This window comes from Oncorhynchus masou, chromosome 23 (assembly GCF_036934945.1).
Source record: "Oncorhynchus masou masou isolate Uvic2021 chromosome 23, UVic_Omas_1.1, whole genome shotgun sequence".
NCBI classification, from domain to species: Eukaryota; Metazoa; Chordata; class Actinopteri; order Salmoniformes; family Salmonidae; genus Oncorhynchus; species Oncorhynchus masou.
In genome coordinates, this window is record NC_088234.1 from 51,931,232 (window position 1) to 51,940,395 (window position 9,164).

At 40.3% G+C, this 9,164-nt stretch overlaps 1 long non-coding RNA gene across 1 annotated transcript; it reads right to left on the minus strand.

The window, feature by feature from the left end:
* Positions 1–1,135: 1,135 nt before the first annotated feature.
* Positions 1,136–8,823, minus strand: LOC135510020 (uncharacterized). Its single transcript, XR_010451045.1, has 3 exons — positions 8,758–8,823; positions 8,487–8,670; positions 1,136–2,184 (listed from the first exon to the last, which is right to left on the minus strand). It is a non-coding gene; the product is annotated as an uncharacterized LOC135510020 (long non-coding RNA).
* Positions 8,824–9,164: the final 341 nt, after the last annotated feature.

Consider the following 9,164-nt stretch of genomic DNA (forward strand, 5'->3'; position numbering starts at 1 on the left):
CTTTGACAATTTTTAGGGCCTTCCTCTGACGTCACCTGGTATAGAGGTCCTGGATGGCAGGAAGTGATGTACTGGGCAGTACGCACTACCTTCTGTAGTGCCTTGCGGTCAGAGGCCGAGCAGTTGCCATACCAGCCAGTCATGCAGCCGGTCAGGATGATCTTGATAGTGCAGATGTACAACTGTTTGAGGATCTGAGGACCCATGCCAAATCTTTTCAGTCTCCTGAGGGGGAACAGGCTTTTTCGTGCCCTCTTCACGACTGCCTTGGTGTGTTTGGACCATGATAGTTTGTTGGTGATGTGGACACCAAGGAACTTGAAGCTCTCAACCTGCTCCAAACCTGCTTTTTTCTTATTTCTTTTAAGAGAAAAATATTTGTCCAGTATGATGTGAGTAATAGCTGTCCTAATATCCAGAAGCTCTTTTCGGTCATAAGAGATGGTGGCAGAAACATTATGTAGAAAATAGATGACAAATAAAGCGAAAAAACACAATAGCATAATTGGTTAAGAGCCCGTAAAACGGCAGCCATCTCCTCCGGTGTAATTCAGTCAGATATCTGCGAGAGAAACAATTCAACCACAGCTCATAATTTCACATGCAAATTAGTTTTCTGGGCAAACCGTTGCGGTAAATGTGCGGCAACTTGTGAACTTCTGGCAAAAAAATTGGAGAAACTTGTGAACTTTCTACTGTTTGCTGCAGGTTAGAATTTTCAAATTCATACTGAGTTTGCAGCGATCAGGTTTTTGGTTACTGTGTGTTAACAACAACATTTCAATGTTGTATCTACATAAATCAAATATTTACATCAGAGAAATGTGAACCCTATGGGGATGCTGATCTTAGCATGTTTAAAGGGGCAACTACAGAATCATTTACATGTGCAATAGATTAACCAATGTAAATTTAAAAGATTAAGAAAATGTCAATGATTAAAACAACAACTAAATAAAACCCAGTTCAAAACTATTGCCTTTTTGAGTGAACTTGAGATGGCAGCCCAGTGGAAGTCCTTTGTCCATAGCTTGTTGAATGGATGCACTGAAACAATCCTCCCCAAAATAGGACACTGAAAACAACTACTGAATATATTTTATTTTGGCATCTACAAAAAGAAGAAATTGAGTAATGCCTAATATGACAATTCATATAATTTGTGCAGAATCAATTATTGTTACACTCAAAAAAATGCATTGTTAATTTAACTGAGCAGGGTTGGGTTGTGCTTCTAACCCAGCACATTGGTTTAAGGGCTTGACCCAGCTGCTGGGTAAATCAGACTATATTGCTGGGTTGTGACATACACCCAGCACATTGTGTTGGGGGATTGACCCAGCAGCTGGGTAATTGTTTTATGTAATCATTGGGTTATTGTCAGTGTAATCCTAATTTTGATTCTGCTTATATATATTTTTGCCTTACCTACCATCCCATCCTACACACAATCAAGATACAATGTTGCATTTCAATTAGTTAATTTGTATTGCATGCATTTCAGAACATACATACACATCAGAGAATTGTCCACAATGTACAAGAATATATACTTTTTAAATAGCACATTGAGACAAAGCCCTATTGTCTAAGTATGTGTTATATAATAAGACAATAATCAAATCAAAATTTATTTACATAGCCCTTCGTACATCAGCTGATATCTCAAAGTGCTGTACAGAAACCCAGTCTAAAACCCCAAACAGCAAGCAATGCAGGTGTAGAAGCACGGTGGCTAGGAAAAACTCCCTAGAAAGGCCAAAACCTAGGAAGAAACCTAGAGAGGAACCAGGCTATGAGGGGTGGCCAGTCCTCTTCTGGCTGTGCCGGGTGGAAATTATAACAGAACATGGCCAAGATGTTCAAATGTTCATAAATGACCAGCATGGTCAATTAATAATAATCACAGTAGTTGTCGAGGGTGCAGCAAGTCAGCACCTCAGGAGTAAATGTCAGTTGGCTTTTCATAGCCAATCATTAAAAGTCCCTCTACCATTCCTGCTGTCTCTAGAGAGTTGAAAACAGCAGGTCTGGGACAAGGTAGCACGTCCGGTGAACAGGTCAGGATTCCATAGCCGCAGGCAGAACAGTTGAAACTGAAGCAGCAGCACGGCCAGGTGGACTGGGGACAGCAAGGAGTCATCATGCCAGGTCGTCCTGAGGCATGGTCCTAGGGCTCGGGTCCTCCGAGAGAGAGAAACAAAGAGAGAAAGAGAGAATTAGAGAGAGCATACTTAAATTCACACAGGACACCGGATAAGACAGGAGAAGTACTCCAGATATAACAAACTGACCCTAGCCCCCCGACACATAAACTACTGCAGCATAAATACTGGAGGCTTAGACATGAGGGGTCAGGAGACACTGTGGCCCCACCCGATGATACCCCCGGACAGGGCCAAACAGGAAGGATATAACCCCACCCACTTTGCCAAAGCACAGCCCCCACACCACTAGAGGGATATCTACAACCACCAACTTACCATCCTGAGACAAGGTCTAGTGTAGTCCACAAAGATCTCCGCCACGGCACAACCCAAGGGGGGGTGCCAACCCAGACAGGAAGATCACATCAGTGACTCAACCTACTCAATTGACGCACCCCTCTTAGGGACGGCATGAAAGAGGACCAGTAAGCCAGTGACTCAGCCCCTGTAATAGTGTTAGAGGCAGAGAATCCCAGTGGAAAGAGGGGAACCGGCCAGGCAGAGACAGCAAGAGCGGTTCGTTGTTCCAGAGCCTTTCCGTTCAACTTCACACTCCAGGGCCGGACTACACTCAATCATATGACCCACTGAAGAGATGAGTCTTCAGTAAAGACTTAAAGGTTGAGACTGAGTTTGTCTCTCTCACATGGGTAGGCAGACCATTCCATAAAAATGGAGCTCTATAGGAGAAAGCCCTGCCTCCAGCTGTTTGCTTAGAAATTCTAGGGACAATTAAGAGGCCTGCACCTTGTGATCATAGCGTATGTGTAGGTATGTATGGCAGGAACAAATCAGATAGATAGGTAAGAGCAAGCCCATGTAATGCTTTATAGGTTAGCAGTAAAACCTTGAAATCGGCCCTTGCCTTGACAGGAAGCCAGTGTAGAGAGGCTAGCACTGGAGTAATATGAACACATTTTTTGGTTCTAGTCAGGATTCTAGCAAACGTATTTAGCACTAACTGAAGTTTATTTAGTGCTTTATCCGGGTAGCCGGAAAGTAGAGCATTGCAGTAGTTTAACCTAGAAATAACAAAAGCATGGATTCATTTTTCTGCATCATTTGTGGACATAATGTTTCTGATTTTTGCAATGTTACGTATATGGAAAAAAGCTGTCCTTGAAACAGTCTTGATATGTTCGTCAAAAGAGAGATCAGGGTCCAGGGAAATGCCGAGGTCCTTCAGTTTTATTTGAGACGACTGTATAACCATTAAGATTAATTGTCAGATTCAACAGAAGATCTCTTTGTTTCTTGGGACCTCGAACAGGCATCTCTGTTTTGTCCGAGTTTAAAAGTAGAACGTTTGCAGCCATCCACTTCCTTATGTCTGAAACACAGGCTTCTATCGAGGGCAATTTTGGGGCTTCACCATGTTTCATTGAAATCTTGATATCTTATGAAATGATTTATATTATTTTACAAACCAAACAGACTAAAGCCTCAGCTGAACTTGACGTACACACTAAGATTGCAATCTAAGAAAAACAAAGCATGCGTGCGTGTGACACAGTCTGTCTGAACTGGTATTAACACAGATCTGTCTATCAGACAGTACCAGAGCTAATCAATATAGATTCACATTCACTGACACACTTCAGCTATCATAGGTGACAGTACACACACACACACACACACAATGCTGTTTTACCATACTATAATCATCTAGATTTGGGTCGAGTCAAAATATTGTTACACAGAGAACAAGTGTAAAATATTACGTTTGAAGGTCACTGGACTAATGTCATTACTTAAATAATAACTGTATTTCACTCATAAAGGACTTTTCACAATTCCCAAAATGTAAAATTTCTGTTTCAAATAAATTGTAGTGATCGAATGAAAGTGTAGCGGAACAAAACATTTCATTATATATATTAATCATACAAATATATCAAGATTTACATGCAACACTAGTTGAACTAAATGCAAACAGGAACAAACCATACAGTAGCCAAAAAGCAGGCAGAAATTCATTAAAACAAACTAAAAGTCAATTTAACAGAGCTATAAATAGTGCCCTTGAGACCATATTAGCGTTGTAATATAAAGGGGAAAGGGGGATACCTAGTCAGCTGCACAACTGAATGCATTCAACCGAAATGTGGCTTACACATTTAACCAAACCCCACTGAATCAGAGATTCAGATTCATGGCTCATCCATCCATTGATCTATTAATTCACTTCTCACAGTACATACAATAGTGAATAAGTAGCTGCTCTTGTTCAGTGGAAAAAAAGACATGCTCGATTAGTCTTACTACAATGGGTTATTTCCTGGCAGCTGATACACTGTGGTCTGTAGGAAAGTTGATGTCAAATACATAATAGGACTTGAAGCACACCTCCAGTGCCACAAGCAATGTACCTAGCTCCAATGCTTGTCCACTAATGATTCTAAACACCTGTGAGCAGTCCCCAATGGGTAGGTTCTCGTGACCTCAGCCTGGCGCAGGTACTCTACCATGTTGGTCCCAACTTGTTAGACATAAATCATTTGATTTTAGAATATGAGGACTTGTGCAAAGCGTGGAGGTACACTGACAATGCCATCAAACACAATTAATTGTGTATACTTTATAGCCATGTGTCGTGTCTTTGGCATCATTAAACTGCAGACTTATTTTTAGTCTATCAAATCAATTCTCTGTAATTACGTGGGATAACTAATCAGGTAGATGTAATTAACTACGAAGTCGGAGCTCCAAGGAAAATATTCAGATTACAAAGTTCTAATTCTCCTAATATAACTTTCAGATATTTTAATATCTGATCAATTAGTCTTCTAATTAATGATGAATTATTCTTTACCTCACGTTAGTCTCATTCCAAACGTCGTAAATTGTTGGTTATCAGTACGAACCGTCTTCACTATGAGTCATCCATACATCAATTGTCTTTAGCATTTATTTACTAACTAAATAATCACAGGAATGCACAATCAAACAGGTAGATATGGTTACAAGGAAATGATAGAGGAATGCGCCCTAGTGGGATAAACCGGCATGGCAGCTTGTTGGACAAAAGGGAAGTGGGGGTCGACTGAGATAAAAGACACAACAAAGCTGATAATTACAACAATTGAAATGCTAATCCTTTGCACATGAATGCTCACTCATTCGGGAATAATTGCAATCAATATATATATATATATATATATATATTTAAGCTCAGTGTGTCATCCTGATCTCTGTTGGAAAGTTTGTTTATGTTGGAGAGTTTGTCTGCCCTCTCTCTCCCTCCCTTAGTTAGAATGGATAGTTCAGAGTAACATTCAGCAATGTAGTTATAGAATAGATGTTTCGGCGGTTGTCGGTCTTCACGTTCAGTGATACTAATTACTAGTCTGCAGCTATGAATTTGGTATCAAAGATTTGTTCTTATTCTGTCGGTTAGATAGTCTCAGAGTTTAACCACATGGTATGGTTAAGAATTCAGCAACGGGCTCATATCTTAGCCCTCTCGTAATTGAGGTAAGCTTGGTCTCTACTCAAACCTTAGCCCTCTCGTAAATGAGAGAAGCATGGTCTAAAGATAAATTCCCACGGTGGGGTTATATTCGGAAGAGCCGAAAGGGGCTGTCCCATGACACCAGATCAATGTCTGTGCTCATGGGCGGACCAATGTTTTAGTTAAACTCCAAAAGGAATTGGCGTTTCCTTCATTAAACAGTTTAAAATCACATTACATAATTTCACAAATAGTTTCATCTTTAATCATTCATTTTATACAACAATTAGATGTAAGCCTCATAACTGAGACTCTTGTATAAATAGGGTTATGGTAATGTGGCTGTATTGCCTCTCATGAGTTTCACAAAATTCTACCAAACGGACCAGTTCATAGATGGCTACTTCACCAACCTTTTATACATTCTCCAGAACATGAATATTGTTCAGTTCTCAAGTTCTGCGAGGTGGAAGAAATTCCTTTGTTCTCTCTATGAAACCTCACTCTCTCTTATACTCTGGCCATGAGGAGAGAACTACAAGGAATGTATGACCTGCCTAACAGAGCCTGGTGTAGGGATGCTATTTGGCCCTACACAGAGAGTACACAGCGGCAGAATACCTGAACACTGTGACTGACCCAAAATTAAGGAAAGCTTTGACTATGTACAGACTCAGTGAGCATAGCCTTGCTATTGAGAAAGGCCGCCGTAGGCAGACATGGCTCTCAAGAGAAGACAAATGGGAAACTGAGGTGGAAACTGAGCTTCACTTCCTAACCTCCTGCCCAATGTATGACCATATTAGGGAGACATATTTCCCTCAGATTACACAGATCCACAAAGAATTCGAAAACAAATCCAATTTTGAAAAACTCCCATATCTACTGGGTGAAATTCCACAGTGTGCCATCACAGCAGCAAGATTTGTGACCCGTTGCCACGAGAAAAGGGCAACCAGTGAAGAACACACACCATTGTAAATACAACCCACATCTATGCTTATTTATTTTATCTTGTGTCCTTTACCATTTGTACATTGTTAAAACACTGTATATATACATAATATGACATTTGTAATGTCTTTATTGTTTTGAAACTTCTGTATGTGTGATGTTTACTGTTAATTTTTATTGTTTATTTCACTTTATATTCACTTTATATATTATCCACCTCATTTGCTTTGGCAATGTTAACACATGTTTCCCATGCCAATAAAGCCCTTGGATTGAATTGAGTATAGAGAGAGGGGGATGGTGCTCGCTGTATCCAAAGAGGGCAACGTCATGACACATTTATAGTACACCCAATCCCTGTTTGTTGCCAACATCTTCTATTCATTTGGGGCTGAGGCTTATAGGTTCATTTACACACCTATGTCTTGGATTGTGCAGTTATGCATAGCCGATATTGGAATTCCATTCTTTTAATTCAAGCTTTACAAATCAAATCAAATTGTATGAGTCACATGCACCTAACACCACAGGTGTAGACCTTCCAGTGAAATGCTTACTTACCATCCCCTAACCAACAATGCCGTTTCAAAAAAATATGGATAAGAATAAGAGATAAAAGTAACAAGTAATTAAAGAGCAGCAGTAAAATAACAATAGCGAGACTATATATAGGGAGTACCGATACAAAGTCAATGTGCGGGGGCACCAGTTAGCCTCTCTAGGCTAGATGGGATGCTGCCATCCCACCTGACCAACATCCACTGAAAGTGCAGGGCGCCAAATTCAAACTACAGAAATGTAAATATTTATCATTCTTGAAAATACATATGCAATATGTCAAAATAAAGCTCAACTTCTTGTTAATCCAGCCAACATGTCAGATTTCAAAAAGGCTTTTCTGCGAAAGCAAACTATGTTATTATCTGGGGATAGCACCTCCGTAGACAAAAGAAAGAAAGCATATTTCAACCCTGCAGGCGCGACACAAAACAAAGAAATACACATATAGTTCATGCCTTACCTTTGACGAGCTTCTTTTGTTGGCACTCCAATATGTCCCCTAAACATCACAAATGGTCCTTTTGTTCGATTCATTCCGTCAATATATATCCAAAATGTCAATTTATTTGGCACGTTTGATCAAGAAAAACACTGGTTCCAAATTGAGCAACATGACTACAAAATATCTCAAAAGTTACCAGTAAACTTTGCCAAAACATTTCAAACTACTTTTGTAATACTTTAGGTATTTTTAAAAGTAAATAATCGATAAAATTGAAGACGGGATGATCTGTGTTCAATACAGGAAGAAAACAAACTGAAGCATGCTTTCTGGTCACACGCCTCTAACAGTACACTTCAAGTGACCCTCGTTCAAGATGGCCGTACTTCTTCATTACACAAAGGAATAACCTCAACCAATTTCTAAAGACTGTTGACATCCAGTGGAAGCGATAGTAACTGCAGAAGGTCCCTTAGAAATCTGGATTCCCAAAGAAAATCATTGAAAAGAGAGTGACCTCAAAAATAACATCTGAATGTTTTGTCTTTGGGGTTTCGCATGCTAAATAGGTTCTGTTATACTCACAGACATGATTCAAACAGTTTTAGAAACTTCAGAGTGTTTTCTATCCAAATCTACTAATACCATGCATATCTTATCTTCTGGGGATAAGTATCAGGCAGTTGAATTTGGGAATGCATTTCATCTGGACGTGAAAATAAGAAGTTAACAAATAGCCTCCTTTTCAGAACAGTGTGGTTACAGGTCTCCCTGCGCTGAGTCATGTAGGTTGCATCAGCCAGGCTAGTTAGTAATCACAGCAAACAGAATCAAATTCAAGTCTAATGTTTTTGTAAACAATTTAACCCACCATGCCTGGAGTCTACAGCAGATGCGGCTACACTCCGACTATCTCAATTCTCTTGGCCCCATTCTGTCTGGTCCACTGAGCCCTCTAGATCGAGGTACATTTCATGTACTCCGCAACTTGGTTTGCCAGCCAGATATTGTTCTTCAGCCACTCGGTCATCTGGGCTGCCCCATCATATTTGACGCTGTTGTGAGCACAAAGTATTCAGTGAATTATAAATTACATTTAGCAATCAGTTTTCAAACTACACAACAAAGCTTTCAACATATACCTGGCAACAAGAGGCTACTGCTCAAGCTTGGTGCGTCACTTCGTGTGTCCACTGTCCTATGTAGTCACGTGTGTCCCCTGAGGACCTCCCCTCTTGTATAAAAAAGGTGCCGTTTACAGAATGCTCACTGAATGTACAGTAAGTCCTTCAAGTTCTTTAACTTCAGGCTAAAGTCGAGTCGTCCAAAAGCAAGAGCGTTTCCTGGTCTATTTCCTCCACTGCAAAATAGAAAGGGGGTACCTGGTCAGCTGCACAGCTGAATGCATTCAACCAAAATGTGTTTCCCACATTCAATACAACCCTCCTTAATCAGAGAGGTGTGGGGGTTGCCTTAATTACATCCACGGCGCCCAGGGAACAATTATTTTGGGGGCAGAACGGCAAATGTATCCACCTTGCGGGCTCAG